The sequence below is a fragment of the Trachypithecus francoisi genome, unplaced genomic scaffold (assembly GCF_009764315.1).
Source record: "Trachypithecus francoisi isolate TF-2019V2 unplaced genomic scaffold, Tfra_2.0 Lachesis_group18, whole genome shotgun sequence".
Lineage (NCBI taxonomy): Eukaryota > Metazoa > Chordata > Mammalia > Primates > Cercopithecidae > Trachypithecus > Trachypithecus francoisi.
In genome coordinates, this window is record NW_022681463.1 from 7023970 (window position 1) to 7036879 (window position 12910).

The 12910-nt window shown below is 34.9% G+C and overlaps 1 long non-coding RNA gene across 1 annotated transcript in view; it reads right to left on the reverse strand.

The window, feature by feature from the left end:
- LOC117063522 overlaps positions 1-12275 on the reverse strand; it is a 36819-nt gene extending 24544 nt beyond the window's left edge. The window contains exons 1-2 of the long non-coding RNA XR_004428967.1: positions 11077-12275; positions 3962-4038 (exon numbers count right to left, since the gene is read on the reverse strand). This is a non-coding gene — a long non-coding RNA (uncharacterized LOC117063522). The remainder of the gene's footprint in view (positions 1-3961; positions 4039-11076) is intronic.
- Positions 12276-12910: the final 635 nt, after the last annotated feature.

Genomic DNA, 12910 nt, shown 5'->3' on the forward strand with positions numbered 1-12910 from the left:
AGATCGAGACCATCCTGGCTAACACGGTGAAACCCCGTCTCTACTAAAAAATACAAAAAGCTAGCCGGGCGAGGTGGCGGGCGTCTGTAGTCCCAGCTACTCGGGAGGCTGAGGCAGGAGAATGGCGTAAACCCGGGAGGCGGAGCTTGCAGTGAGCTGAGATCCTGCCACTGCACTCCAGCCCAGGCAACAGAGCGAGACTCTGTCTCAAAAAAAAAAAAAAAAAAAAAAAGAGACCCATCTCACCTGTATGACACTCTTAGAATCAAGTGAAAGGATAGAGAAAATACTACCAAGCAAATGGAACACAGAAAAAAGTAGGGGTTGCTATTCTAATTTTAGACAAAACAGACTCTAAACAAAGATCAAAAAAGAAAAAGGGTATGATTTAATTGTAAAGAGCTTAATTCAACAAGACGTAACTATCCTAAATGTATATGCACCCAGGACTGATGCACTCAGATTTATAAAACAAGTTCTTAGAGACCTACAAAGAAACTGACATTATTAACAGATCATGGAGGCAGAAAACTAACACATTCAGAACCTGGGCTCGACACTTGACCTAACGGACCTAATAAATACCTACAGAATTCTCCATCTCAAAACAACGGAACATACGTTATTCTCATCTGCACATCCGCATACTTTAAAACTCACCACATGACTGGACATAAAATACTTCTTAGCAAAGTTTTTAAAAAACTAAAAGCACATCATGCATACTCTCAGACCACAGTACAATACTAATAGTATTGATTTTTATACCATACAATTATATTTGCATTTAAACAAATGCAAAACCATACAATTACATGGAAATTAAACAACCTGCTTGTGAATGACTTCTGGGTAAATAATAAAATTAAGGCATAAATCAAGAAATTCTTTGAAACTAGTGAGAACAGATATACAACATACTAGAAAATCTGGAACACAGCTAACACATTGTAGGAGGGAAGTTTATAACACTAAATGTCTACATCAAAAAGTTAGAAAGATCTCAATTTAATAACCTAACATCACAACTAGAGGAACTAGAGAAACAAGAGGAAGCCAACCCCAAAGCTAGCAGAAGATAAGAAATAAACAAAATCAGAGAAGAACTGAAGGAAATTGAGATGTGAAAAAAAAAAAGACCAATGAATCCAGGAATTTGTTCTTTGAAAGAATTAATGAGAAAGACCATTAGCTAGATAGAATAATAAAGAAAAAAGAGAGAAAAACCAAATAAACACAATCAGAAATGACAAAGCACATGTTATCACTGACCACAAAGAAACACAAAAACCCCTCGGGGTGTACTATGATACCTCTATGCACACAAACTAGAAAACCTAGAAGAAATCAATAAACTTCTGGAAATATACCACCCCCCAAGGTTGAACCAAGAGGGATGAAACCCTGAACATATTAATAACAAGTTCTGAAATTGAATTAGTAATAAGTCTGCCACTCAGGAAAGCCCTGGACTAGGCAGGTTCAGAGCCAAATACTATCAGATGTATAAAGAAGAGTTGGAACCATACTTACTCAAAGTATTCCAAAAATTTGAGGAGAAGAGACTCCTCTCTAATTTATTCTGTGAGGCCAGAATCATACTGTCACCAAATCTGGCAGAGACACGATGAAAAACAGACAACTTCAGGCAACAGAAATTTAATAGAAAAGAGAAAACTCGATGAACATAAATGAAACAATCTTCAACAAAATACTAGCAATCCATATTCAGCAGCACATCAAAAAGTTAATCCATGACAATCAAGTAGGCTTTATCCCTGGGATGCAATGTTGGTTCAGCATATGCAAATCAGTAAATGTGATTAATGACATAAAAAGAACTAAAAACAAAAATTACATAATTATCTCAATAGGTGCAGAAAAGATTTTTGATAAAATTCAACATCTCTTCATGTTAAAAATTCTCAATAAACAAGGTACTGAAGGATTATATCTCAAATAATAAGGGCCATCTATGACGACCCCACAGCCAACATTATGCTGAATGAAAAAAACCTAGAAGCATTCTCCTTAAAAATCGGAATAAGACAAAGATACTTTCTGCCACCACTCCTATTTGATACAGTGCTGAAAGTCCTGGCCAGAACAATCAGGCAAGAGAAAAAAAAAATAAAAGGCATCCAAATAAGAAGAGAGGAAATCAAACTATCCCTGTTTTCAGACAATATGATTCTATACCTAGAAAAACCCACAGTCTCTGTGTGAAAGCTCTGAGATCTGATAAACCGCTTCCATGAAGTTTCAGGACACAAAACCAACGTACAAAAATCGATTGCATTCCTATACACCAACAACATCTAAGCTGAGAGCTAAATCAAGAATGTAATCTGACTCACTTTACCCACAAAAAGAATAAAATACCTAGGAACACAGCTAACCAGGGAGGAAAAAAAAATCTCTACAATGAGAAATGCAAAACACTGCACAAAAAATCGAAGATGACACAAACAAATAAAAAAAATTCCCATGCTCACGGATAGGAAAAATCAATATTTTTTAAATGCCCATACTGCCCAAAGCAATTGCAGATTCAGTGATATTCCTATCAAATTACCAACGAAATTATTCACAGAATTATAAAAAAAATTGTTTTAAAATTCATATGGTACCAAAAGAAAGCCTGAATAGCCAAGGCAATCCCTAAGCAAAAAGAACAAAGCAGGAGGCATCACATTACCTGGCTTCAAACTACAGTACAAGGCTACAGTAACCAAAACAGCATGGTACTGTTGCAAAACAGACACACAGACTAATGGAACACAATGGAGAGGCCAGAAATAATGCCCCACACTTAAAACCATCTGATTTTTGACAGTCAACAAAACAATCAATGGGAAAAAGGCCTCTCTAGTCAATGAATGGTGCTGGGATAATTGACTAGACATATGCAGAATACTGAAACTGGACCCCTTCCTTACATTATAACCCAAAATTAATTCAAGATGGATTAAAGGCTTAAATGAACAACCTAAAATTATAAAAACCCTGGAAGAGAAGAGATACATAGCCAACAAACATATGAAAAAAATGCTCCACATTAGTAATCATTAGCAAAATGCAAGTCAAAACCACAATGAGATACTCTCTCATGCTAGTCAGAATGGCTATCATCAAAAAGTCAAAAAATAACAGATGCTAGTGAAGTTGTGGGAAAAAAGGGAACACTTATACACTGCTGGTGGGAATTCAATTTAGTTCAGCAAATGTGGAAAACAGTTTGGTAATTTCTCAAAGAACTCAAAGCAGAATTACCATTCTACCTAGCAATTCCATTATTCAGTATATACCCAAAGAAATATAAATCATTCTACCATAAAGAGATATGCACATGCATGTTCATCACAGCAGTATTCACAATAGCAAAGACATGGAATCAACCTAAATGCCCATCAACTGTAGACTGGATAAAGAAAATGTGGTAAATATACACTATGAAATACTATGCAGCCATAAAAAAGAATGAGATGATATGCTTTGTAGCAACATGGATAGAGCTGGAGGCCATTACCCTAAGCCAACTAGAACAGGAACAGAAAGCCAAATACCACATGTTCTTACTTATAAATGGGAGCTAAAAACTGAGTACATGTGCACACAAAGAAGGGAACAACAGGTGCTTGGGCCTGCTTGATGGTAAAGGGAGGGAGATGGGTGAGGATCAAAAAACTACCTATTGGGCACTACACTTATTACCTGGGTAGCAAAATAATCTGTAAATCAAACTCCTGTGACATGCAATTTGCCTATATAACAAACCTGTACATTTATCCCTGAACCTGAAATGAAAGTTAATAAAAAATCTAGGTCATATATGAAACCTGGGCCTTATCTGTGAGAGGGGCATCCTATAGTGGGAGATGGGCCCTGGCCCATTATGTGGAATAATCACCAAAGCAGAGGACAAGAATTGACCATTTCAAATAATAAAAAAGTTCAATACCTTGTTTTATAGGCACTTCAAAATCATCATAAACCTGATTTGAACTTCTCATCTTTCTCCCAAATCCTTGTGTTCTCCTAGGCAGAAACATAGAAGCATTAATTTTATACTTTCCTGCACCACTCCCAATCAGTTACATTTCAAGTATATCTTGAATCTTTCTACGCCTCTCCAGATCCACTACTATCATTTGAATTCAACTTTTTTTTAACCTAGAATAACCCTAAATCTTCTCATTCATTATAACACCTGTATTGAAATACAGTTTACATGCAATACTATTTAATCTTTTCAAGGTACAATTCAATATTTGGTATTTTCAGAGAGTTGTGCAACCATCACAACAGTTCATTTTAGAACATTCTCATCACCCCAAAAAGAAACCTTTTGTCCATTAACAGTCATTCCTCATTTCTCCCGATGCCCCTAGTTCTAAGCAACCACTGATCTACTTTCTGTCTCAGTAGAGTCACCTATTATGGACATTTTGAATCATTGGTATCATACAATATGGGTCTTTTGGGACTGGCTTCTTTCACTTGGCATAATGTTTTAAATGTTCATGCATGTTGCAGCCTCTATCATTACTCCATTTTCATTGCTAAATAACATTACATCATACGAATCTACCGTATTTAATTTATCCAATTATCAGTTAATGGGCATTTGGGTTGTTTCTACTTTTTGCTATTACAAATAATGCTGCTATAAATACTCAGGCATAAGTTTTTGTGTTGACATATGTTGCAGTTCTCCTGGAGTATAAATCCTGGGTCATGTGTTAACTGTATTTGTAAGATTTTATGAATTGCTAAACTGTTTTCCAAAGTGGCTGCTCCATTTTACACTTTTACCAGCAGTGTATGAGTGTTCAAAATTTGTCCACTTCTTCACTGACAGTTGCTTTTTGCTGGTGGTTTTTTTATTATGGCCATCCCAATAGGTATAAAAATAGCATCTCATTGTTTTGATTCTCATTTCCTTATGACTGATGACACTGTACATCTCCTGTGTGTTTATTGGCCAACTGTAGATCTTGTTTGGATAATGTGTATTCAAATCCTTGGCCCATTTTTAAATTAGTGTGTTTGTCTTTATATTATTGAGTTGTAGGTGCTCTTTATATATTCTACAAACAAGTCTCTTATCAGGTATATAATTTGCACACATTTTCTCCTAAACTGTAGGTTGTCTTTTCACACTTTTGATACTGTCCTTTAAAGCATAATTTTTAAATCAAGCCCAGTTTATGTTTTTCTTTGTTTGTTTTGTTTTCGTCACTTATGTTTTTGTCATGATATCAAAGAAACCATTGTCTAACCTAAGGTCACAAAGTGATGCCTACGTTATCCTCAAAGAGTTTCATCGTTTTAGCTTTAAATTTAGGTCTTTGTTCGATTTTGATTTGCTTTTTGGATGGCATGACGTAGAAATATAGATTCATTCTTTTGCATGAATGTTAACATTACCACTATTTATTGCAAAGAGTTTCCTTTCCCCATTGAATTGTCCTGGAACTCTTGCCAGAACATCAGCTGAATGTAAATATATGTTTGTATGATTTCAACCCTAGTCCATTGATTTATGTCTATTCTTATGCCTGCATGTCTTGATTATTGTAGCTTTGCAGTAGGTTTCAAAATAAGCATAGATAAGATCTCTAATTTTGTTATTCTTTTTTAAGATCATTCTGGCTATTCTGGGTCCCTTGCATTTGTGTATAAATTTGAGGATCAGCTTGTCCATTTCTAGAAAAATAACAAAGCACCAGCTTAGATTTTGATAGGGGAACATATTGATCTATCTTTGGAGAGTATAGTAGTCTTCCCTTATCTGTATTAGGGCTGCCATAATAAATAACCAAAAACGGAGAGACTTAAAACCACAGAAATTTATTCTCTCACAGTCCTAAACAAGAGAAGTCTGAAATCAAAGTGTAAACAGGGCCATACTTTCACTGGTAGTTTCTAAATGATTCATGGGAATGTTTGGAGTTCCTGGGCATGAAGCTGCACAACTCCAATCTCTGCCTCCATTGTCACATGGCAATCGTGTGTGTGTGTGTGTGTGCACGTGTCTATGTGTCTTCATGTGGTGTTCTACTGTTTATTGTGTATATATCCATGTCTCTTCTACTCTTATTTATAAGGACACCAGTTATATTGAATTAAGGGCTCATCCTTCTTCAGCAGGATCTCAACTTACATCTTAATTATATTTTCAAAGACCCCAGTTTCATATATGGTCACATGCATAGGTTCCAGAAATTAGAATTTCAGTATATCGTTTTTGTCATACACAAATCAACTCTCAATAATTCCCATCATATTGGATTTTATTAATAATATACAGAAATAAAATTAATTTCCATCTTGATCTTCAATCTTGCATCCTTATTGAATATGCATGATAGTTTCAGTGTTTTTTAGTGGATTTCTTTATGATCTTCTATGAACAAGATCATGTGATCTGCTAATATAGTTTTACTTCCTCCTTTCTTATCTATATGCTTTGTTATTTTATTTTCTTTCCTAATTGTCCAGAATAGAACCTCAAGTAAAATGTGGAACAGAAGTGACAAGAGTATATATTCTTGCCTTGTTCCTGATCTTAGGGGGAAGATTTCAGTCTTTCATCATTGGGTCTGATGTTGGCTGTATTTTATAAACGCTTATTATGATACTGAGTCAGTTCCTGTCTATTCCTAGTTTTTTAACTGTTTTTTTTTCTTTTTTCTTTTTTAAGGAGATAGAGCCTTTAAGGAGGTAATTAAGGTTAAATGAAGGCATAAGTGTGGGGTTGTAAACCCACAGTACTGATGTCCTTCTAAGAGGAAGAGACAATAGAAATCTCTCTCTCTCTCTCTGTGCATACACAGAGGAAAAGCCATGTGAGAATACAGTGAGAAGGTGATCAACTACAAGTCAGGAGGAGAGCCCTCACCAGAAACTGAATTTGTTGGCACCTTGATCATGGACTTCTAGCTTTCAGAACTGTGAGAAAATAAATGTCTGTTTTTTAAGTGAATCAATCTGTGGTATTTTGTCATGTCAGCCCGAGTGGACTAAAACATATGGTGGATTGCATTAGTGAATGCTTAGAGTTTAAACCATCTTTGCATTCCTGTGATAAATGCCACTTGGTCATGGCAATTGATTCTTTTATATATTGCTGGATTCAGTTGGCTGGTATGTTATGAGGATTTTGTACCTATGTTTATATGGGTAGCTTGATCTTTAGTTTTCTGTCTTGTAATTTCTTTGTCTGGGTTTGGTATCAGAGTAACACTAACCTCATAGAATAACTTGGAATATGTTCACTCATCTTTTATTTTTTGGAAGAGTTTGTGTAGGATTGCTGTTAAATCTTCTTTAAAGGTTTGGAACAATTCACTAATGAAGGATCTGAAATTAGAATTTTCTTTGTTGGATGGATTTTGATTATTTATTCAGTCTCTTTACTTGTTTCAGGTCTATTCTGATTTTTAATTTCTTCTTCCGTCAGTTTTGAGAGCTTGTATCTTTCTATACCTTTTGTCCCACTTGATCTAAATTATCTAATTTGTTGTTTGTTCATGGTACAACAGTCCTGCCCATAACTTGTCATTTCACTTTCCATAGTTCCAGTTACCTGCAGTAAATTGCAGTCCAAAAATATTAAACAGAAAATGCCAGAAATAAACAATTCATAAGTTTTAAATTGCACACCATTCTAAGTAGTGTGATAAAATCTCATGTCATCCTGCCTCACTTTTTTTTTTTTAATAGAGATGGAATCTCACTGGAGTGCAGTAGTGCAATCATAACTCACTGCAGCCTTGAACTATTGGGCTCAAGTGATCCCCCCACCTTAGCTTCCCCAGTAGCTGGGACTACAAATGTGTGTCATCACATCTAGTTGATCCCAGGACATAAATCATCCCCTGTGCTGCATATTATACCCACACATTAGTCAATTAGTAGTTGTCCTGCTTATCAGATTATCCTGACATCCAACCATTGATATTATCATGGCTCAATGACCTGAGATCACCCAAAACACATGGTCCTTCTAACATTACCAGAGGATCAGTAGTAGCCTAACACTATGCCACACCACAACACACAAGTCATTTACCTCGTTTTCTCTCAGTGGGTAGGCAGCTCATCATCTTGCATTATCACAAGAAGAATAAAGGCAAGTACAGTACAATAAGATATTTTGAGAGAGAGAGAAACAGACTATATTTGCATATTTTTGTTACAGTGTATTTCTATAATTATTCTGTTTTTATTAGTTATTGTTAATCCCGTGCTGAGCCAAATTGATAAATCACAGGTACATATAAGGAAAAAATATAGTACATAAAGAGTTCAATATTATCTGTGGTTTCAAGCATCCACTTGGGATTCTGGAACATATCTCCCACAGATAAGTCGTTACTACTACATTTCTTTAAATCTTTTAGTTTCAGCAGTAATGTCCCCTACATTCCTGATGTTATTAACATAATTATTCTCTTTCTCTCTCTCTCTCTCTCTTTGTTTCATCAGCCTAGTAAAAGGTTCTTCAACCTTATTGGTCTTTTTCAAAGAACCAACTTTTTGTTTCACTGATTTTTATCTATTGTTTTACTATTATTTATTTCATTAATTTGAACACTAATATTTATTATTTTTAATCTGCTTGCTTTGTGTTCAATTTGCTCTTCTTTTAGTGTCTCAAGATGGAATATTGGTCTATCAAGTAAAGAACTTTTAAAAAATATGGTATTTTACACTTATGAATTTCCCACTAAGCTATATGCCTGTTTTTAGCTGCATACTAAGTTTTAGTGTGTTGTATATTTATTTTCATTTATCTTAAAGCATTTTCTAAGTCTCCTTGTGGTTTCTTCTTTTACCCACTAGTTATTTAGCAGTGTGTTCTTGAATTTCAACATATTTGCGAGTTTCTCAAATTTCTTTCTGTCATTGAATTCTAGTTTCATCCTATTCTGCTTGGTGAATATGCTTTGTTATTTCTATCGTTTTAAATTTTCTAAGATTGATTTTATAACCTAGCCTATGGAATCCTGAAAGATCTTCCATGCGCACTTGAAAAGAATATGTATTCTGCTGCTTTTGTGTAGAGTATTCTATCTGTGTATGTGAAGTCTATTCGGTTTATAGTTTGTATCAGTTTTATATTTTCTTGTTGGTCTTCTGCTGACTTGTTCTATCCATTATTGAATGTGTAGTACTGAAGTCTATGACACGTTGAATTGTCTATTTTTTTCTTTCACTTTTGTCAGTTTTTCTTTTATGTATTATAGGGCTCCACGGTTAGATGTACATGTTTACAATTGTTATATCTTTCTGATGGATTGACCCTTTATCAATATAAAATAATCCTCCTTATATTTGGTAACATTTTATTTTTACAATCTAAACTGCCTGTCTTAATTTTATATTGGTATTATAACACATTTTTTAAGATTTTGTCGCTTAAGATATCAATTCATTCTCTTACTTCTCTTACTTGTCTGCAGTCAGAAATCAAAAATCAGTTTCATGAGCTAAATTCAAGATGTTGGTAGGCTGGTTCCCCTGCAAACTCTGAGAGAATTAGTTTACTTGCCTAAACTTCTAGTAACTGCCTGCATTTCTTGGTTTGTAATTCCTTCCTCATATCTCTACAATCTCTTCCTTCTGTTGTCATATCTCCAACTTATCACTTTGACATCCTGGTACCCTCATAATGACTTGTTACTACATGAAACTCACTTGATAATCCAGCAAAATCTCCCCATCTCATCTGGGGAATATTCAGTCATCCTACCACAGTGTCTGACAGAAATACAGCCACTTAAGTTTTCTTATAGTTACTGCTTGCGTTTGTTATATCATTTACCATTATTCTACTTTAAACCTATTTGTATCTTTCAATATAAAGTATGTCCTCTAGAGAGTACATTGCGGAATCCTATTGCCCACACCAATTGATTGTCAGCAATCTCTAACTTTAAACTGGACTGTTTAATCCATTTGCATTTAATGTTATCATTTGGTATAGTTATATCTGCCATTTTAGTTTTTGTTTTCTATATGTCTCATACCTTTTGTTTTCTCTATTTCTCCTTTACTCCTTTACTTTGCATTAATGTTTTTGAGTGTAGCATTATTTAATTCAATTCCTTTAATAATTTTTTCACTATGTATATATTTTTTCGCTATATTTACTATATTAATATACATATATATTTAAACAGGGTTGCCCAAGCTGGAGGACAGTGGCACAATCATTGCTCACTGCAGCCTCAAATTCCTGAGCTCAAGCCATCCTCTTGCTTCAGCCTTCTGAGTAGCTTGGATTACAGGAGTAGCTTGGACTACAATCTCGCCCAGCAAATTTTAATTTTTTTTTTTTTTTTTTTTGTAGAAAATGGCGACTTGCTATTGCCCAAGTTTTTCTCAAACTCCTGGCCTCAATTCACCGTCTTGCCTTAGCCTTTCAAGGGGTTAGAAGAGCTACCACACCTGGCCTCACAATATATTTTTAAGTGATTTCCTTATTGGTTTCTCTAAGACTTACCATACTTATCATAGTTTATCTACTTCAAATTTATACTAACTTAATTTCAGTGAGATACAGAAATGTAACTTCTACATAGCTCTCTTCCCTCTTTCCTCTTTTGATATTGTTATACATATAAACATCTACTCATGTTATAAAACCAAAACCAAAAAAAATTCTTTTAATTTTACTTTATAAAATTTTATATTTACTAAGGAGATTTAGAGATAAAAGCAAAGCAAGTATATTTATAGAGTTTGTTATAACAGTCTTCTTACTTACCATTTTAGGTCCACTTTTTTTCCCCTAAGGATTCAAGTTACTATCTGACATCATTTCATTATTCCACGGCAGCTTTGCTCCTATCCACTTCCTTTGTTTTTATCATCAAATTACATATTTATTTGTTGTAGACTGAATAATACAATTATGCATATATATTTTATGCAAGTTATTTACAGAATTTAAGAAAAAGAGAAGAAATACGCATGTATACTGTCTTTTCTAATTACATAATTATCTTTACCAGTGCTTTTTGTTTTTTTGTGTGTGGGTTCAAATTACCATGTATGATTACTTACTTTCAGTGTGAATGACTTCCTTTAGTATTTCTCGCATGGTGGGTCTGCTCACAAAAATTATGTTTTTGTTTCTAAGAATATTTTGCTTCATGTTCATTTCTGAAAGTTTTGTTGAATATAAGATCTTGTGTGACAGCTCTCTTTCAGCACTTGGAATATTTAATACCATTACTTTCTGTCTTCCACTAATCAATTCTGAAGATTAGTCAGCTGTTAATCTTATCGGGGATTCCCTTATACATGATGAGTTGTTCTACTCTTGCTGCATTCAATGTTTTCTCTCGTTTTTCAGCACTTTTCCTATGCTGTTTCTAGGTATGGATCACTTTGTGCTCATCCTACTTGGAGTTCCTTGATCTTGGGTGTATAGATTGATGCTTTTGATCAAATTTGGGGAATTTTTGGTCATGATTTCTTTGGATATTTTCTCTGCTCTTTTCTCTCCTCTCTTTCTGGCACTACCATTATGCATATGTTGGTGCAGTTCTCTGAGGCTCTGCTTATTTTTCTTCATTCTTCTTTGCCCTCTGTGTTTCAGATTGCCTAGTCTTGATCAAGTTTATGTAAACTTTATGAAGTCGATATTCAAGTTTGCTGATTACTTCTGCCAGTTTGATTCTGCCGTTAAGCCTGTCTAGTGAATTTTTCATTTCAGTGATTGTGCATTTCGACATCAGAATTTCCAGTTAGTTCATTGTTTAAAATAATTTCTATCTCTTTTGATACTTCTCTGATGAGATAGAGACAGTTTGATGTAAAACAGTTTGATGTAAAAACTGTTTTTACAAAAAAGGAATTATCCCATGCCATAGCCATCTTCCAAGTGTTCACTTTGCTCTAGAATATGACTGTAAAACCAGAGTATCTATAGCATTTAAATTGATCCAAGACACATACATTTAAACATTGCTGACAAATTGTCTTTTTTTCCTTATGAGTGGATAAAGAACCAGGTAAACAAAAGTTGAATTTGCATTTATCCATAATGTACTACAATGAGCATTCTTTTTCAAAGTAAATTCATATATTTCAAAGAAAACATCCTATACTTTTGATCAACCTTGCGGAAATCTAAAATAGCTTTTGATTTCTATATAACTCAGAATCACAGAAAACCCTTGCTAGGCTGGGCGCGGTGGCTCACGCCTGTAATCCCAGCACTTTGGGAGGCCGAGGCAGGCAAATCATGAGGTCAGGAGATGGAGACCATCCTGGCTAACACGGTGAAACCCCATCTCTACTAAAAATACAAGAAATTAGCCAGGCGTGGTGCCAGGTGCCTGTGGTCCCAGCTACTTGGGAGGCTGAGGCAGGAGAATGGCATGAACCCAGGAGGCAGAGATCATGTGAGAATGGCATGAACCCAATGAGCCGAGATCATGCCACTGAACTCCAGCCTGGGGAACAGAGGGAGACTTTGTCTCAAAAAAAAAAAAAAAAAAAAGAAAGCCCTTGCTAGAAGCGGCCACTGGAACCAACTGAGCCAAAGAGCCACTTTTCACAAGGCCCTGAAAGGTGATATATCATCCCAAGGTCACACAACTTCTTATACAGAAAAATCTCTTTCAATAGCAGTTCAATCATATTTATAAGCTCATTAAGTAAAATGATACTTTTTATGAGAAAACTGTGACATTTGATAGAAATATAAACCGCATTTGTAGGCAAAAAATAAAACATTTTATATAGCTTGACATTAAATTGTTAACCGCATCACTATTCTGACAATCCGAAAGGAAGGAGGAAAATATGAGGCTGCTTCACCACATATTCTATTTAAATTTCTCATTTTATATGTGGAACAGGGAAGATTAGACTGCAGGCTCTTTAATTT